General features: G+C 52.8%; 1 protein-coding gene across 8 annotated transcripts in view; it reads right to left on the bottom strand.

Annotated features, from left to right (window-relative positions):
• TM2D3 (TM2 domain containing 3) overlaps positions 1-19,291 on the bottom strand; it is a 190,475-nt gene that overhangs the window by 86,151 nt on the left and 85,033 nt on the right. For 5 of the 8 annotated variants that reach the window (XR_014242799.1, XR_014242802.1, XR_014242803.1 and 2 more), the window contains one exon: positions 12,399-12,723. The exons of the other annotated variants lie outside the window; for them this stretch is intronic. The gene's annotated coding sequence lies outside the window, so the exon portion shown is untranslated. The remainder of the gene's footprint in view (positions 1-12,398; positions 12,724-19,291) is intronic. 8 annotated transcript variants of the gene reach the window in all.

Below are 19,291 nucleotides of genomic sequence, written 5' to 3'. Positions count from 1 at the left end.
AATCCTGGGTACCTCCCAGCAAGCCACTGCCCACCCCACCCAAACCACAGCTGACCTTGACCCCCGGACAGCTCTCTGATGGCTGTTTACACAGCTGGCCATTTATTGTAAAGGCTGAAGCGCTGAGCAGTGTCCCATTGTGACAAATCTGTACATGGACTGGGGCCCGCACATCAATCTTTGTTAAAATAACTTTTCGTTTGTTAGAGCCAACGTTTGCATGGATATTTACTGCTGGGTTTCAGGGAATTAATACATTTTTATACTCTGAGAAAAAGGCACGAGACTGTCTAAGGTATTGGAAGAAACTTTTCTGTGTGCACAGCACGGTTCTGACAACTGGAAATCTGAAAGAACACTGGCAGGGGTAAGAAGAATCAAAACAACAGTTAGCAATCATTCCACTTCAGCAAAAGAGGGGCCCACGGGGTCTAGAAATATCCAGGACCACTGAGCCATTGCTGGTCATTTTTGTTTTATGGTTGTCCATCATCAGAATGGCCTACTCACCTCTGGGGAATCAGCCATTCTAGTGGGAGGTAAGACCCTGCCTCCCTCTACGAAAACCTAAAAGGCCAGAATGTGCTCTCCTTGAGCCCTGCAAGGGGGCGCAGGGCTGGGCAGGGGTCCCAGCAGGACCCTGGGCACAGACAGCAGCGGCCCAGTTACACATCGGGTGGGATCTGGGCTGAGGCTGTGGTCACCCAGCACCTCTGGGTTCCTGATCATTTTCCCCAAGTGATTCTCCAGCCACTTGGTCTCCTTTTAATAAATGCCTCTCCTTACGATCACCCAGGGCTGTTCTGCAGCCAGGAGCCCTGCTGGGCGCCCTCACCTTCAGCCCTATGCTGCTGCGGAGGACGCCCCCTTCTGTCCTGGCAGCTCTAGGGCAAAGCCGCCAACAACATGCTCAACGGAACCCTCAGCTTCTCACCTCTGCCTGTGCCAGGCACAGCCTGCGCTGCCCTTCCCACCACCCCCTCCCGCCCCTGCGCTGCCCCTACCCCACCTCGCCCTTGCGCTGCCCCACTCCCTCCTCACCCCCGCGCTGCCCCACTCCCTCCTCACCCCCGCGCTGCCCCCACCCCCTCCTCACCCCTGCGCTGCTCCTCCCCCTCCTCACCCCTGCGCCGCCCCTCCCCCCACCACCTGGGCGTTCTGACGGACTCAGTCTTTCCTAAAACTGCACACATGAACCAAAATTTGGCAGCATGCTGGTGAGGGCTGGGTGGCATCCCCTATCTGTCTGTCTCACTGGTTGGAAACGGAATTACAAGCCTGGAAGGGCTCCAGCAAAGTCCTGTTTTCGCCACTGTATACACACGGCTCCGAAGGCCGAGTCAGGGTCAGAGGTCAGGCTGCCCGGCTGGGAAGCAGTGGTCCTCAGGCTTAGCTGAGTGACTAAGCATGGTCACGTTACCCAGGGCAACTCTGCCCCCGTTGGGCCTTGGGGAGCAGAGTGGCCATTCTCACGCTCCTGAGTTTGGGAGTGAGGTTTATCCCACCAGGCTCCTTGAATGGAAGCATCCTGTCACTTTTCCAGGCCAAGAGAGCTCGCCCCCTTTTCCCTCCCCATCATTCACTGTCACCCAACAGAAACGCGCTGAGCACCTACTGCACGCACGAGCCTGGCTGTGGGCCCCCGCACCCAGCAGGGGCATAAGCTGGCCATGGCCGTGGGTGTGGGGGGAGGGGTGGCCGGGTGACCAGCAAGGCGGGGACGGGTTCCAGATGCAGCCGAGCAGAGGATAAGGGGACCCCGGACAGTGCTTTGGGAACTGGAGTTTGGAAGGGCTGGTGGCTCTGCCGGCGCGGGGAAGCCCCTGCCCTCGGAAAAGCGGTTCCTGAGATAATCCCGTCTCTTGACCTGCCAACCACTCCTTCCTTGGCGAGGATGTGGGTGCCATTCTGTGGACCGTGCAGAGGTCACCGTCTGCCCCACACTGCAGCCCTTTGGCTCATTTGTCTGTTTATCCTGGTAGACTGTGTGTCCTTTTATTGGTATCTGTCCTGTCCGTGTATATAACACACAGTGTTGTTTTCATTACCTTCATTAGATTTTTTTTTATTGCGGTAAAATATACCTAATATAAAATTTACCATTTTAACTATTTTAAAGTGGACAGTTCAGTGGCATTAAGTACATTCACATGGTTGTGCAATCATCACCACCATCCGTCCACAGAGCTCTTTTCATCCTCCCCAAATGCCACCCTGAGCCCCTTAACACTAATTCCCTACTCACCCGTCCTCCAGCTCCTGGCACCCACCATCTGCTTTCTGTCTTTAGGAATTTGACTCCTCTGGGGACCTCACATGAGTGCAGTCACACAATATTTGTTCTTTTGTGACCAGCTTATTTCACTGAGTACAGTGTCTGAGGGTTCATCCACACTGTAGCAGGTGTCAGAGTTTCCTTCCTTTTTAGGGCTGAGGAGACCACGTTTTGTTATCCACTCATCTGTTGACACAGTTTCATATTTTTAATTTACATGATTAATATTACTCTGTTGGCCTTGTTTGTTTTCTTATTTCCACTCAGCACCATCACCATGATTCATTCCTGTTCTGTGTGCATCTAGGCCTTTGCTTCTAACAGGGGCCTAGAGTCCCAGGCCCACCCCTCACAGTTGGCTCATCCCCCTGCCCCAGGCCATCCCCTCCCCACTGCACGCAATCCTACCAAAACCATCTGTGTGCAGGTCCCATCTACCACTACTCTTCTTTCCATGGTTATAGTTTACACCCTTTGGTTCTTTTATGACTCCTTGTTTCTGTTTTATTATTGATACACTCCCTTGCCTGAGAATATTTATTGTACTTATTTTAAATTCTGGATCTGGGGACTTCCCTGGTGGCACAGTGGTTAAGAATCCACCTGCCAACGCAGGGGACACAGGTTTGAGCCCTGGTCCGGGAAGATCCCACGTGCCACGGAGCAACTAAGCCCGTGCGCCACAACTACTGAGCCTGTGCTCTAGAGCTTGTGCTCCTCAACAAGAGAAGCCACCACAATGAGAAGACTGAACACCGCAACGAAGAGTAGCCCCCGCTCGCCACAACCAGAGAAAGCCCGCACACAGCAATGAAGACCCAACGCAGCCAAAAATAAAATAAATAAAATAAATAAATTTATAAAAAAAAAAAAAATTCTGGATCTGCCTGAAAATTCTGCTTCCCGAGGTGACTGTGGTCCAGGGCATATTCTCCATATGAGCTGCTGTACTCCTGGGTCTTCTGTTTGCCCTTGGCTCGTGGACTCCTGTCCTCCTGGGGCTGTTGTCACCCTGTTTGGGGACAGGTAATGGGGGACTAGGCGAAGCCCAGGCCTCACCTGGGTTTCTGTGTCCCTCCTGGAGGGGCTGACGGGAGAGAGGGATGAGCCCTAATACCACAGAATTACTGCCGAGCACCCTCTTTGCTGTTGCTCCACCAGAATTTTCCTTAAACTCACAGATGTCAGTGGTCCCAGGAGGAGGTTGGCTTTCCAGGTTGCAGCCCACCAGCCCTGGGGAGCAGAGGGGGAGGCAAGGAGAGGGTGTTTGAGGGAAGCCGATCTGGCAGGGCCGCTTCTATCAGCTCCTCACCTGGCAGGACTGGGCCACCCCAACCAGACCCTCCCCGATAAGAGGCTGTGGGCTGGGCTGCTGGTCTGTATCTGGGAGAACAGGCAGAGACAGCAACAGAATTTCCCAGCTCTCCTCTGCCCCCTGCCCTGGTGGCGGTCCCGCCACCCCCACGGTCCCAGCTCTCCCATCACCACCCCCAGTGTTCCCACTAGCCTGGGGTCTCCTCAGGACTTTCCAGTTCTGTGTCCCTCCCTCTCCTGCGGGGCCTCCAAGGTCGCTGCTCGTGGGGGTGAGGGCAGCCCCTGCTTGTTCTCTGTCTTGTCTGGACCCAGAAGCCTATCATCCATCCTTCTACCCTCCCCCAACTCCCGCTGGATTCCAGGCCCTGGTGGATGCACACAAACGTGGCTGGATGAATTCATGGATGAAGCGGTGGATGGCCCCCCTGGAGCCCACCTTCAGCGCTCCTTTGTGGACGTCTGGTAATGGGCCTCTTCACTCCCCCAGCCCTGGCTCTGCCCTCTCCGGAGAGCACACGTCCCCTGTCAGTCCCTACTGGACCTGGATAAAGTCACTTTGAATCCACTGAGAGGGAAACCACATGTCACAGTCAATAGTGGAAAAAGGGGGCTTAGCTGGAACCTTCTTTAAAAATTTAATAGGGCATCCCTGGTGGTGCAGTGGTTAAGAATCTGCCTGCCAATGCAGGGGACACGGGTTCGAGCCCTGGTCTGGGAAGATCCCACATGCCACGGAGCAACTAAGCCTGTGCACCACAGCTACTGAGCCTTCCCTCTAGAGCCTGAGCACCACAACTACTGAAGCCCGCGTGCCTAGAGCCTGTGCTCTGCAACAAGAGAAGCCACCGCAATGAGAAGCCTATGCATCACAACGAAGAGTAGTCCCCGCTCGCTGCAACTAGAGAAAGCCCGTGCGCAGCAACGAAGACCCAACGCAGCCAAAAATAAATAAATAAAATAAATAAATTTATTAAAAAAGCAATGAAATAAAATTGTGAAAATGTGTAAATATTCACACATGAGAAGCTCATTTTGTCCTATAATTTTAAAAAATTACCTGATATGCAACTATAAAATACCTCTTAGAGAGATGAAGGAATCTATTGTTAGTTTGGGGGCATAATTTCGTATGCTTGACAATATTAATAGCAAACATTTCTATAGCATTTACTAAGTGCCAGGCACTGTTCTAAACTATAGATGTGTGTATGTATTTAATATATTTAATGTTCACAATCATGAGAAAAACACCATTACTATCCCCATTTTACAGATGAGAAGACAGAGGTGCAGAGAGTTGAAGCGACTTGCCAGCCACATGGCCTGTGCTGTAGGGCCACAGTCCCGGCCCCTCCCCACTGGGCTCGGTGCGTGTCCCTCACTTCCTGTGTGACATCTGCATCCTGGTCAGGGGGAGGGTTGGTCTTGCAAAAGCCCGAGGGCCTCCTGAACGCTGCGTCTTTGGAGACTTTCTCTTTGGAAGTGGTTGTTGGACTGTCCACTGCGTTTGTCAGTTCTCTCCTCGTCCGTGAGAGCAGGCCCACCTCACAGCCCTCACCGTGGACGGTTCTGTGTGACTCAGGAGGTCAGCACACCCCGAACTTTGCTCTTCAGGGGACCCACCCTGAGCTGCATGGTACTTTTCCACATGTGCGACCCGATGGCTGCATCCTGTGGGGTTGGGCCGGGGGAGGCCGGCGACACTACAGTGGGGCTGACGTTCTGAGCTGTTCACTCCCTGGCAGAGGGAGGTTTTGTGTCCAGCCCCGATCTGGGCCCTGGGGATGCAGGGTGGACAAAACAGATACAATACCTGCTCTGTTTTTATGGAGTGGACATTCTGTTACAGCCTAATGGGGAAGGCAGACATAAACAGGACAGTTAAATAAAATACACACAGAGAGAAATGTGATAAGGAGGAAAATGAAGCAGGAAAAGAGGACAGGAAGTGATCCCCAGGGAAGCTGCAATTTAAATAAGTGTGTGTGTGGGGGTGTCTCCAAGATGGTGAGATCTGAGCACACCCAGGAGGCATGGGGGGGAGGGGCAGGCAGCCCTGGCAGGGACAGCTCGGCCCTGAGATCAGGAAGGGGGGGATACATCGGGCTTGGAGGAGGGGGCAGAGGTGCCGTCACCATCACCGGGGAGCAGGGCTGGGTCAAGGCGGCCTCCTGCACTGCAGGGGCTTTGGCTCTGTCTCTGCGTGAGGCTGGAGGGGTCCGTGGGGGACCCCGTTGGCCTCTGTCTGAAAGGGTCACTCTTTTATGTATTGAGGCGAGACTGCAGGGGCCACGCAGGGACTCAGGAGGGGGCTGTTTGCAATAATCCAGAGGCGGTGATGACAGGGACCAGGGTCATGCAGTCATGGTGGGAACAGTGGCCCCCAGTGGGTGCTCTTCCGAGTAACAGGGCACAGAAGGAGGGGAGTCCAGGGGACTCGGATGTGTGGCCTGTGCTGTGGGGCTGCCACTTCCTGGCAGGTGAGACTGGGGAGGCATGGGGCACTGGGATGCTCTGTGCTGATGACACGCTGGGCTCAAGCTGCTTTTAGCCTTGGTGCTGAGAACCAGCGGCCCAGGCCGTGCAGAAGTGGGTGGGAGACGTGTGCTTGGGGGTCCTGACATTTAAGGCCAGGAGACCGACGGGCCATCAAGGAGGAGGCGCTGATGGAAAAGGGAAGAGGCTCAGGACGGAACCCCGGCCTTCCCTAAGGAGGTGAGGGGGTCCAGCCGTGGAGGCGGGGCAGGAAGCCCAGGTGAGGCCGTGATGAAGGTGCTGCGGGAGGCACGATCATCGGGGTCCAGAGCGTGCAGAGGGCGGCGCACAGGGTGGCACCAGGACGGGGCTGCCAGCCTGGGGTAGAGGGAGGACGGGGTCAGCAGCTGGAGGGCAGAGTTGTCCAGAGCCCCTGGGTGGCACGCAGGGGGAGAAAGCCGGACAGCCTTGGAGAGAGAATGGCAGAGGAATTAGAGACAGCGAGTGTCGACAGCTCGCTGAGAAGTTTCCTGGAAAGGGAAAGAGAAATGCGCCGTAGCCGGAGGGAAAGTGGGTCACAGAAGGATTTTTTTGTTTGGTGTTGGTTGGAGGACATGATCCAGGAGGGAGATAACCTTGCTGGGGCTGGACGGTGTCCCGGCGCAGCCGAGACGCAGTGGGTGCGGGGTGGAGGGCAGGGCCGCGCATCTCGGATGCGGTAGCCGAGGCAGAGCCGCGCCTGGACTCAGAGTGAGGGTCTTGGCCCAGCACCCCGGCCCTCAGCCCCGCACGCCACGCTCTGTCCCCTTGCCGTGCTGCCCATGACGGGCTCTCCCTGGGTCTGAGCTGTGACTGGGCAGACCTGCCCTGCGCTGAGCAGCGGGTGAAGGGGCAGATGGTGCCCGCGCGGAGGTGTCTCCTGCGGGGGACAGGGATGCAGGTGTCGCAGTGGCGGTGGGAGGGGCGGCAGGTCCCGTGGCGCCTGTGCTATGACCCTGCACGGTACAGCAGGCACCCCCACGGGATAGTGGCTCCGAAGCCTGGGCCCAGGGCCACGTGGCACGGCAGCTGCTCCACTCCCTGGATCCCAAAGGCATTCTCTCCTGCTCCCACGCCAGCTCCGGGAGGTAACGGGATCGTGGCTCTGTGTTAAAGACACTGTCTGCTGATGTCCTGCTTGCATATCTGCATGGGCCGAGGTCAGGTTTGAAATCTGCAGACTTGCTTTCTCGCCGGCCGCTGGTTGTTTCCAGAACATTCCATCACCCGGGCCTCCTTTCATGCTGGCCCCAACCTGTGCCCCTCAGACAGCACCTCTAGACTGTACCTCCATTCCCACCCCCAGGGGGAGCCTGACAGTCTGGAGGGTGCTTCTGAGGGTCTGCCTTCAACGACATTTAAATGGGGGAAGGGGTTTTCTCTTCACTTTCTCTGTCACATTTATGGTGTTCTTTCCCTTTACAGGACGTTTCCTCTAAGCTTGGCTTCAACTTCAACGGATAGCTTCCTATCCTATTTAAACTTTTAAAAAAGGGACTCAAACTCAACACACAAATGAGGAATGTAGCTAAAAATGAGAGATGTGAAGAGAAACTTTTTTTGTCAGTGCAAATATTTTCGGAATTTAATTTTCCTGAGAAAAAAACGATTTGCAGACAGAAAGTCTGCAACCTGTGTTTGAGCACCAGTGGCCTCTGGTGTCTTTATTTGTAAACCTAACATGGTGATATATGACTCCACAAACCACGCTTCCCTCCCAGGAAAATTAGAACAATTATAACAACCCTCTCCCTCTTCCTCCCTCTCTTTTCCTCCCCTTTATCTTCTTGGATGATTGTGGACAAATAAGACAACGCCTCCTAGAAAACAGAGCTGGCGGACAAGGAGAGTGTATAAAGCAAGATGCTTCCACATCACTACGAAGCGTATTTCAGCAGAAGCCTCTGACAGTGATGCAGACAAGTGCACATGCCATCCTCTGTGTGAAAGCAGAGCAACGTGGAGAGTGAGCACGAAAAGGGAGCAGGGAGGACGATGGCAGTGTGTACGCTCAGCCTCCGGGCACGCTGTCGCATGTCATAGATGTTCACGTGGTAACAGATGTAAATCCTCTTTCCGAGCCATTCGAGCCAACCTGAGGATGGTACCCCCGTGGCTGAGGCGCCCCTCTCCATTCATAACCACTGCTGTCTGCTTGTCCCATAAAGCTCCCCCGAGAAGTCGAGAACAGCCCCTTTGACCATGTGACAGAAGGAAACCCCAGACAACTCTCCAGCCCCCAGCCTTCTGGTCTTGCAGCTGAGGCCCCAACATCACGGAGCAGAGGCCAAATATCCCCACTAGGTCCAAATTCCTTCCCTGATCCACAGAATAATAAAGGACTGCTTTACGCCACTAAGTTTTGGGGGTAATTTGTTACACAGCTGTTTTAGTCCGTTCAGGCTGGTATAACATTAACTGGCTGGCTTATAAACACATTTATTTCTACATTTCTGGAGGCTGGGAAGTCCAAGGTCAAGGCACTGACAGAGTCAGTGTGTGGTGAGAGCTTCCTGGGGCACAGACGGCACCTTCTCGCTGGGTCCTCACATGGTGGAAGGGGCGAGGAGCTCTGGGGTCTCTTTGATGAGGGCACCGATCCCCTCATCGGTAGGGATTGAGGGAGGTCATGAGGGAGGGCTCCACCCTCATGACCTCATCACCCCAAAGGCCCCACTTCCTGATACCATCACGTTGGGGATTAGGTTTCAACATATGAATGTGAGGGGACAAGAACATTCAGACCATAGCATAAGCCATCATAACCAGAAATTCAGGCTCACGTGTATGTGTGTGACTGGAGGCAATTTCTGAACATCTGAAGAGAGGAATTGGAGCTGCCATTCATTTATTGTTTTCCCATATTTTCTAATGTTTGTACAGTAAGTTAGTATATTGTTCAAGCTATGAAAATAAAACGTAAAACGACACAGGGTAAGCTGGGACGAAGTGAGAGAGTGGCATGGACACATATACACTACATGTAAAGTACATGTAAAGTAGATAGCTAGTGGGAAGCAGCCGCATAGCACAGGGAGATCAGCTCGGTGCTTTGTGTCCACCTAGAGGGGTGGGATAGGGAGGAGATATGGGGATATATGTATATGTACAGCTGATTCACTTTGTTATAAAGCAGAAACTAACACACCATTGTAAAGCAATTATACTCCAATAAAGATGTTAAAAAAAAAACCAAACAAAACCGATATGGATGAATCCCTCAGATGGAAGGAAACAGGACCACAGCGAGTGTTCAAGTGTACTGTGCCGGGTCAGCCGGGGGCCGGGGCGGGTCGGTGGGAGGGTAGAAAGGGCTCCGGTGGAGGGGAGCTGCTGCTCCCACATGGGCGGCTTCGGCACCTGTGTTTCTGGGTGGGTGGGGCAGTGGTCAGCCTGCAGCGGACGGGATTGTGTGCTCGGAGGCCATGAGAGGGGCCCCTCCCGGGCCAGTCATGCATTCCTGGCTAAACTTTTCCTCCCCAAAATCTAGTTCATCAAGGGGCCTCACCTCAAATGCTGCATCTAAGAACAGTTTTAAAAGATTCATCTACACACCCACATTCTGAGTTTTAGGAATGCAAAATGGCCAGGTGATGAGACACACAGACTTCAACACAAAGACAGTGGGTTCAGCGCATCTCTGCTGTGGAAAAACCACTCGAGGCCAGGGCCTGCCCTGCAGCGTCTGCAGAAGGAAGGGGGCAGGGGGGCCCTTGCCTTTTTTCTAGGGAAGATGTTGCATACCATTTCTTTCCCCTCCCCCCAGAGCATCCTTCTACGTTCAGGGTTTGTTCCAAAATCACTGCTGCTTCAAAGTTTGTTCTTCCTTTTTTTATGGTTCATACCTCAGTAGAAAAAGGAGAGTTAAGCCTTTCTTTTCTCCCCCTTTTTTTACCCTGCATTATTTATTTGCCATGGCTTGACTCTCCAGGGAACCTGAACCAATCCACGTGGGCTTTGTTCTTGACCTGAACACCTGGTTTGAAACGTGGAGTCCCGGAGGGTCCTCGTACTGTTGGTTCCACTGAGGCTCCCAAGGTGGACTTCAGGGACTGACGCTGGGGTTCATGGGAGGCAGTGAGGGCTCAAGGGGGCACCTCCCAGCGGGGCAGCTGCCCCGACTGCTGTTCATGAAGGACCAGTGGGGGCGGAGGGGAGAGGCCAAGGGTCACGGCTCCGCAACACAGAGGACAAGAGCTGGGACTGTCAGGGGCTGGCCTGCAGTGGATGAGATCTTGCCTCAGGAGGGGCAGTGTCAGGACCAGCCTGGGGGCAGGAACACAGCCCCTGCTGAGCCACGAGAGGCCAGCTCAGGGGCTGGGGGCCAGATCGAAGCAGGCCTGGATCTGGGGTGGCCGTGCTACTCCACGGACGGAAACTGGAAAACCAGAGTGGACCAGAACAGGGTTGGCCTGCCGGAGGAGGGCCAGGGGAGGGCAGAGAGGGGAGAAGAGTTTCAGGGACAGCTGGAGGACCAGCTGATGGGGGACGGCCCACCGGTGGCTACTTGCTCTGAACTGGAATTCCAGGACCCTTGTCCCCCACAGAAGTCCAGTGGCTCCGACAGGTGAGCTCCCAGGGCATCCCGAGAGCCCACCAACAGTCTAAGGAAGCAGCCGGGGATCTCTGGGGACAGACTGGGTGAGAACCCCAGGATCCAGGCTGCTCTTTGGAAACGAAGAGCCTGCTGGAGGGGGCATTTCCCTGGCACGGAGAGACCACTGGACCCTCGTGGGGCCTCGAGGCCGAGGAGCAGGGAGCAGGACAGGAAGAGGCACAGGTAGAGGCAGGCTTGCGCAGGGCTGGGTGTCTCCGAGAAAAGACCGCCTAGACGCGCTGGGGCCCCTCCCCAGGGCAGGACTGGGCAGGGTTTTCCCTGCCCGTGTACGGTCACCTGTGGCATTTGGAGTCCCCCTCTAGGAGCACTGATGCTCTTGGGGCAGCTGGCACCTTATTCTAGGGGTCTCTCTTCCCTGTCGAGCGCAGATCTGGGGCCCTGGGGGGAGGCAAGTGAGGCCTCAGGGACCCCCTCCACCTGGCATCGGGCACTGGGAGCCCCTGCGAGGGACCACCAGCCCCACCCAGTCCCCATCGATAGGCCCACTGGGCTCAGTGCGGTGTGAGGCCTGCTCCCAGGATGCGAGCACCGTGTCCTGAGAACACCTGCCCTCCCCCTTGGTTGGGATCATGGCATCCTGTACCCTGTGGGGGAGCATCTGGCAGGTGCAGGAGGAACAGGCCGGTTCCCAGCCAAAGAGCCGAGGCTCCAAGTCCTGCCCATTGCCATCGGATCCCCTGCGTCCATTTACCCAGCACCTCCTCCGCCTGTCCACCAGGCCGGGCTTAGCCCAGGACAAACCTGCCCGCTCAAGTCAAAGTCACCTCCACCCCGCTGTCACGTTTTTCTGTTTCTCATAATCGTGGCCCTTCCCATGCTCTGGAATCCTCTGGTCCACCTGTCTGGTCCACGTGTCCGCTATCGTCTGTCTCCGCTCTGGGATGTCAGGCTGGCAAAGACAGGGACCTGCTGGCGGGGTCGCTGCCTGCCCATCGGGCTCAGTGCCTGCAGCCTGGCAGGGCTCAGGCCGCCCTTGTGCAGGGGGCGGGGGAGCGAGTGGGTGACCCAGGCGCCCGGCTCTGGGGTGGGTGCTGGGGATGGGGGATGAATAACACACAGTCACAAAGCCTTAAAGGGCTTGGATAACAGACAGCAGCACTGAGGGGCCTGAGGAGTCCCAGCCGGATTACTGGGCCTCAGGGGAGGGTTTCCACCGGTGGGTGGGAAGGAGGAGCACTTTGGGCGGGGAGGGGAAAGTGCCCACCTGGGCCGGGCGCAGGGGAGGCTGAGGCCAGCTGCCGCGTTCTGGCTTATCTGGGCCTCCTTCCTTCCATCGCTGTATTCCCCGCACACCCCCAGGCCCCTTTTATGTCCCCATTCTCCTCCCAGGCCCCCTCCCTGTCCCTCCTGACCCCCGCCCTTCTGCCAGGCCCTGGGCCCTTGCCTAGACCTCCGAGGGCTGCCCCCGTCCAGGACCAGGTGGGCACAGACCCCACACCTATGACCCCTGGGTTTGTGCCCTGTCTGCTGCCATCAGCCCCGGGGCCCGACCGTGGTCCTTATCCCCACACATGGCCCAGCATCCCAACCCCATCCCCAGTACTGCTCTCCCCACCCTTCCTCCATCCTGCCCAGCACCCAAAACTGGACCCTTGGGCTGGGGAGGCCAACTTGGGCCAAAGCCCCATGTGGTGTTTGCGATGATGGCAGGGTATGGGGGTGGGGTCTGGTCGGCACCTGCCTTGGCCGGGCTCTGTCTCTGTCCTGCAGGGCCCGGGGTCTTTCCTCCAGGTGCAGGCCAGGCTCATCCACATCTGCGGTGTGTCTGGGAGCCGTGGGCAATCCAAGGGGGTGGCTCTGGCCTCTGGGGAGACTCCGTGAGCCAGCCCTTCCTCCCGTCCATGAGGCAGACTCACACACACGTGCGCACGGTTGGGGGAATGGGTCCCCTTGCCAGAGCCCGGGGTCCTTGCCTTGAACAGTAGACCTCCCAGGACCTGCAGCCGAGGCCGAGGGGCAAATGTCTGCCAGTTGGTCCAGGGGGTTCTGGAAGGACCTGGGGCTGGAGGTGGAGGACAGGGCAGGTTAGGACTGCAGGGCCGGTGTGGCTGGGGCCCCGGGGCCAGGGGCCTGGAGGGACTGGCCTTCCTCGCCCGCTCCTCCCTCTGCTCCCGGGAGCAGCCCCCTGGTCCGGCCTCAGTGGTGCCTCCGTGTTGGTCCTGCCTCCAGACTCCCTCCTTTGGCTCCCCTCCTCCTGCCTCTGGAGCAAATCAAGTGTGACATTCGTTATTCACATTGAAGAATTAAAATACTAGCAGCAGCTCAGGCTTCTGGAGCACATCTTGTGTGCCGGGCCCTTCTCCTTGCAGCAAGGGCAGAGCCGGTGTCGTCCTTGTACAGGAGAGGCACTGAGGCCAAGAAGGCAGCTGGGGCTCAGGCCCACTCACCAATCCCGCTCTACACTCCCGAGAACTTAGCGTTTGGTATTTCTTATTTTGCTCAAAAAAGGAAACGGTCTAGAGGTCATGACTAGTAGCCTTTATAGTTTCATGAAGTCCCAGGGGGTCTTCCCCCGCCGGAGTTCCCAGCAGCAGAGCCAGGATTCAGTGTCCAATAAGAACGGAGGATTATAACCATCACTTGGGGCCCGGAACCTGCGGGCCGGGGAAAGCTCCCGTTCACGCGCCCGTCCCTGGAGAACAGGGAAGGAGTGTCTTTAGAGAGTTTCCACAGCCATGTCTGAAGCCGGAAGCAGCTCCAATGACATTCTCAGCTGATATGAACGTGTCACCGCCCAGGGGCCCACATCCCCTCCCCCACTAGACCTGCAGGCCTCGTCCATCCATCATCTACCCAGGCCACCGCCCCAGCTCGGCCTGAGTTCCCAAGTGATTGCCACGCAGGGTGAGGATGGGTGACACAGAACCTTCTCCACTTCCTGATGCCCTGCAGCCTCCACCCCCACCCCCTGCCCATCCACGGGACCCAGGGGTGTCTGTGCTGCTTGCACGGCTTGGCCACTGGGGCCAGAGGACCCCCTGCCCACCACACCAGGACCATCTGGACGGACAGTTTCAAGCACTATGTGTGTGGGTGGAAGGGAGTCTGTGGGGAAAGCTAGTCTCCAAATAACAATATGGAAAAAATGTTAAAGAGCTGAACTAACGTGGGATGGCTGCAAGCCTCATTCATTAAAGTAAAAAATGAGGAAAACTGGCATGAAAGTTAGGAAAATTACAGGGTATTTCCTACAAGGAATATATGGGACATCCTTGGAAATTTCTTGAGACATAATAAGTTTACAGTTTCTCTTCTTTAAAAAAATACCTTGCTGTGATTCACCTGTCCCCCTGCTCCCCCCCCCAAAACCCCCGCCGCAAGAAAAGCAGTTATTTATGGCGGTAAAATAGTCCCCATTTAGAGCAACTTCAGAGAACAAACACTGCTCTTGGAGCCTCCATAGCAGCAAAGAATCTGGCACTGGCTCAGCATCTGAGGTTGAGCGTTTGCTTGCAGCCATTAATTGCTGTATAAAGCCTTTGTCAAAAAGCCCTGGATCTGGAGTCTCAGCCATAAAAGCCCATTTAGAGCCAGTGGGAAGCTGGTCTTCAAGTTCTCATTGACAGAAAGTCCAGTTCCCAAGCAGGAACTCCCAATTACTCACTGACTGGATGGACGTCTGAGGGCCACCTGGGGGGTCATTAACTGTGAAAATCCCTCCTGGAACCTAGCACCATGGGCTGCCCAGATCTGACCCTGGAACTGCCGCCTGTGTGACCACAAAGGAGCCCAGAGAGAACTGGTGTGGGATTGAGGAGAAAAGGAAGGTTTCCTTCTCCCCTCCTAAACTAAGCATGCTTGGCCCACTCCCTTATTTTATTTTTTTAAATAAAGTTATTTTAATTTATTTTTGGCTGCATTGGATCTTCGTTGCCGTGCCTGGGTTTCTCTAGTTGCGACAAGGCGAGCGGGGGCTACTCTTTGTGGTGGTGCGCGGGCTTCTCATTGTGGTGGCTTCTCTTATTGCAGAGCACGGGCTCTAGGTGCGCGGGCTTCAGTAATTGTGGCTCGCGGGCTCTAGAGTGCAGGCTCAGTAGTTGTGGCGCACGGGCTTAGTTGTTCCGCGGCATGTGGGATCTTTCTGGACCAGGACTTGAACCCGTGTCCCCTGCATTGGCAGGCGGATTCTTAACCACTGTGCCACCAGGGAAGCCCTCACCCCCTTATCTTAAAAATGACTAATTAAATGCCCAAGTCCAGTTGCTTTGGCCCATGCTGGGGGAGGTATTTAGAAAGCAAACACCTATGCCCAGACACAAACCCTTCTCTGCTGCAGAAGATGCCACCTACGTGCTCTTTACATGAGAGCAACCGTGAGGGATGGGGGTTTCGAGACAGTAGATCCCAGGAGGGCTGCCTGGCACACAATGCAGCCAGGAGTACAATGACTTGCAAAAGCAACACTCTCCTTTGCCCGTTGTGACAACGGCCACTGAAATGGGAAGAACAGTGGACACCGGAGTGGCTGTCCGCTCCGAGCTTGGGCATCTCTCTTTTCCACGGGACCGTGAACTCTGACCATGCTTCTCCCTTCATGACTGCAATTGTTACAGAGCCCTTCACCACCTCACGGCCCAAACGGCTTAAGTAGGAATTGGCTCCCACCAGTCAAGAAACTGATGTTGGAGTCTTTAAAAAGGAGCCAGCACTCATAGTTTGGAGCTCTTTTAATTGATCGGGTCACTGGGTGAACTTGTGACAGAGATACTGCTGTCCACAAACTCATCCACAGCTGTGTTTTCCTTTTCCATCCACCAGATCTGTTCAGCAATGTTCAATATACATGACCCAAGTGAAGGTTTACACTGAAAACATTCTTTAGAGTAAATATAAATGGCCAATAAGCATAAGAAATAAGGCTCTACCTCACTAGGGGTCAAAGAAAGGTGAAAACTTAAACTCCACACCATCCAAAAGGTTTATACAGCAAAGATACAAAGATAAGTTCTCTTTGGTAGAGATGGTGACACCCAGTTGTATGATGTGGGGAAACGGGCTCCCTTGTCCACAACTAAGAGCAAAGATTGCCACCTTTCTGGAAGGCATTTTCTCAATATTTTCCTTCACAATGCCCAACATTCAATCAAAAATGACCAGGTGTGAAAAAATGACAAGATTGGAACAAGAGAAAAAAATTGGACAATAGAAGCAGAGCCACTGGAGATTCTGATATTGGTGTTGTCAGGCTCTTAAGAACTTTAAAATACTAGAGTCATATGTTCCAGAAATTAAATGACAAGATGAATATTTTCACTAGCAACCTGGAAGCAATAAATGGTCATTGTAGAACTTTAAAATACAGTAACTAAAATTAAGGCACTGATTTTAACTAAAATTAAGTTCAACTACAGATTATACAAGGTGAAGAAAATAAGTAATCATGAAGGCAGATTAGAAAAATACATCCAGACTGAAGCAAGAAGAGAAAAAAATTAAAGAGTTAATTAAGAATCCGCCTGCCAATGCAGGGGACATGGGTTCGAGCCCTGGTCCGGGGAGATCCCACATGCTGCGGAGCAACTAAGCCTGTTCACCACAACTACTGAGCCTATGTTCTAGAGCCCATGAGCCACAACTACTGAGCCTGCATGCCACAACTACTGAAGTCCAAGCGCCTAGAGCCTGTGCTCCGCAATGAGAGAAGCCACTGCAATGAGAAGCCCGCGCACTGCAATGAAGAGTAGCCCCTGCTGGCCGCAACTAGAGAAAGCCCACGCACAGCAACGAAGACCCAACGCGGCCAAAAATAAATAAATAAATAAATAAATATTTAAAAAATACAAAAAGAATGTAAAAGAAATGTATGTAATTAGAGTCCCAGAAGGAGAAAGAGAGAATGGGGGCAAAAGTAATATTTGAAGAGACAATGGCTGAGAATTGTCCAAAAATGATGGAAGACAGAAAGCCTCAGATTTAAGAAGAGTTATAAAGCCCAAGTGGTATCAATGAAAAAAAAACCACATCCAGACAGAACGTGGTAAAACTGCTGAAAACCAAAGAGAATATCTGAAAAGCAGCCACAGAAAAAATTAGAGGGTTTGGAATATGAGGCTTGGATTCACTGAATTTGGTGCCTGAGCTAGAAATGTGTGTCTTCCATCCAGCATAGGGCTGTCAGATAAGATACGGGATGCCTGGGTAAATTTGAATTTGAGATAAACAACAAATATTTGTTTTGTATAAGTATGGAAACATGCATTATTTGGACCATACTTACACTAAAAAATTATTCATCATTTATCTGAAATTCAATCCAAAGCAAATTTAACTGGGTATCCTGTTTTGTTCTTTGTTTTTTTCTTTCCCTAAATCTGGCGACCCTGTTCTTTGGGGATGCTAACGTCACCTCTTGTCAGTTCCCCTGAGGAAGAAAAAGCCCACCTGCCCTGGAGGCACCAGGAGGTCACTCGGACTTGACCTTTTTGTACTTCCCGTGTGCCCCTGCCTGATGGATGGCGACCCGAGACCTGAAGGCCCATGACAGCTCTCTCTGGAGGCTGTGGCCAGGGAAACCTCCCGTGAGGCTGAATCAGACTCATCTCCCCCAAGAGATGGCGGCGGAGTCACTCAGCCCCGACTTCCTTTTAAATGGAGGCCTCAGTGCACACCTAGCAGCTGTCACAAGTGCAGTTTGGGGTCTGTAAGTCCATAGAGCCACGTCTGGTTCCACGGAAGATGCGCTAAGCTTGACAAAATGGCAGCCCAAGCCCCTGCCTCCGTGGTCGGGGCATCCACACCTGACCCAGCTCGACAGCTTCAGTGGAGGGTTCCCTAACCCTTCACAAACAATGTGGATTAAACACCGAGTAGGCCAGCTCAGTGTTATAAACAGCAACTCCCCAGAAAGTTCTGGGTCTCTGGTAAGGTTTTAAAGTTGTCTTTAAATAAATAAATAAGCAAACAAACAAACAAATAAATGGAGAAAGCTCACAGTTCTCATTGACTTGTGTTACTCATGAGAATTAACCTCGACTCTTAAATCACTGCTCTCAGTCTCAGTTTCCTCATTTGTCCAGTGAGGATAATAGTACCTGCCTCATGGATTCGGGGCTGGGTTAAATGAGATAAGACCTGTAAAGTGCTTTGTTCAAACTGACAATAACAACTACTTGACAAATGCTAGCTTATGTCATGTGGTGGACAGAGTAATGCCCCCCCACCCAGATGTCCACACCCCCATCCCTGGAACTTGTATGTTATGTCACAGGGCAGACAGGATTTTGCAGGTGTGATTAAGGTGAAGGACCTTGAGATGGGGAGATTATCCTGAATTTTCCAGGGGGACCCAATGTAATCACACAAACCCTTAGAATCAAAGAAGCTTTCCCAATGTAAATTGGTGCAACCATTACGGAAAACAGCATGGAGGTTCCTCAAAAAACTAAAAATAGAGTTGCCATATAATCCAGTAATCCCACTGCTGGGCATATATCAGCAAAAACTATAATTAGAAAAGATACATGCACCCCAATGTTCATAGCAGCACTATTCACAGTAGCCAAGACATGGAAGCAACTTAAGTGTCCATCAACAGAGGAATGGATAAAGAAGATGGGGTACCTATATACAATGGAATATTACTCAGCCATAAAAAAGAATGAAATAATGCCATTTGCAGTAACATGGATGGACCTAGAGATGATCATACTAAATACCATATGATATCACTTATATGTGGAATCTAAAATATGACACAAATTAACTTATTTACAAAACAGAAACAGACTCACAGACACAGAAAACAAACTTATGGTGACCAAAGGGGAAAGGTGTGGGGGAGGGATATATTAGGAGGTTGGGATTAGCATGTACACACTACTGTGTATAAAACAAATAACCAACAAGGACCTATCATATAGCACAGGGAACTATGTTCAATATCCTGGAATAAACCATAATGGAAAAGAAAAAAAAAGAAACTTTCCCAGTTGTAATCAGAGGAAGAAGTGGCTACGGGTGGGGGTTGCAGAGAAACACAGCACTGCTGGCTCTGAAGGTGGAGGAAGGGGCCATAAGCCAAGGACTGTGGACAGACTCTCAAAGCTGGAAGAGGCCAGGTAGTGGATTATCCCCTAGAACCTCCAGAAAGTAATGCAGCCTGCCGAGACCTTGGTTTTAATCCATTGAGACCCATGTCAGACTTCTGATCTAAAGAACTATAAGATAATAAATTTGTGCTGTCTTAAGCCACTATGTGTGTGGCAATTTGTTACACCATCAACAGGAAACTAATACGATCAAAATGACTGTTAATAGGACTGTGCCCTCCTTTGAGATCAGAGCCACATATATGTCTTTTGGGTCTTCCAAGGACCATGGGCATCCGTAAATATTTGTCTGCCTGAAAAACAATAAGCTTCATAGCACAGTGGTCGGGGCTGCAGTGGTGCCAGGAAAACAGTGAAATAATCAGAGTGTTTATGAGAAGATCAATTTTAGAAATATTACAGGAAAGAACAGACTGATTGAGTGTCAATGCCAAAAGAATTTTCCATTTAAATGCCCAACATTAGAGTACTTGATCAATTGTAATAATCCAGAAAATTGAATACTGTGCAAAGGCAAAGGCA

Source organism: Balaenoptera borealis (assembly GCF_965194805.1).
Source record: "Balaenoptera borealis genome assembly, chromosome: 3".
NCBI classification, from domain to species: Eukaryota; Metazoa; Chordata; class Mammalia; order Artiodactyla; family Balaenopteridae; genus Balaenoptera; species Balaenoptera borealis.
The sequence above is the reverse complement of the archived record's forward strand: the minus strand, read 5'-3'. Positions and strand labels throughout refer to the sequence as shown.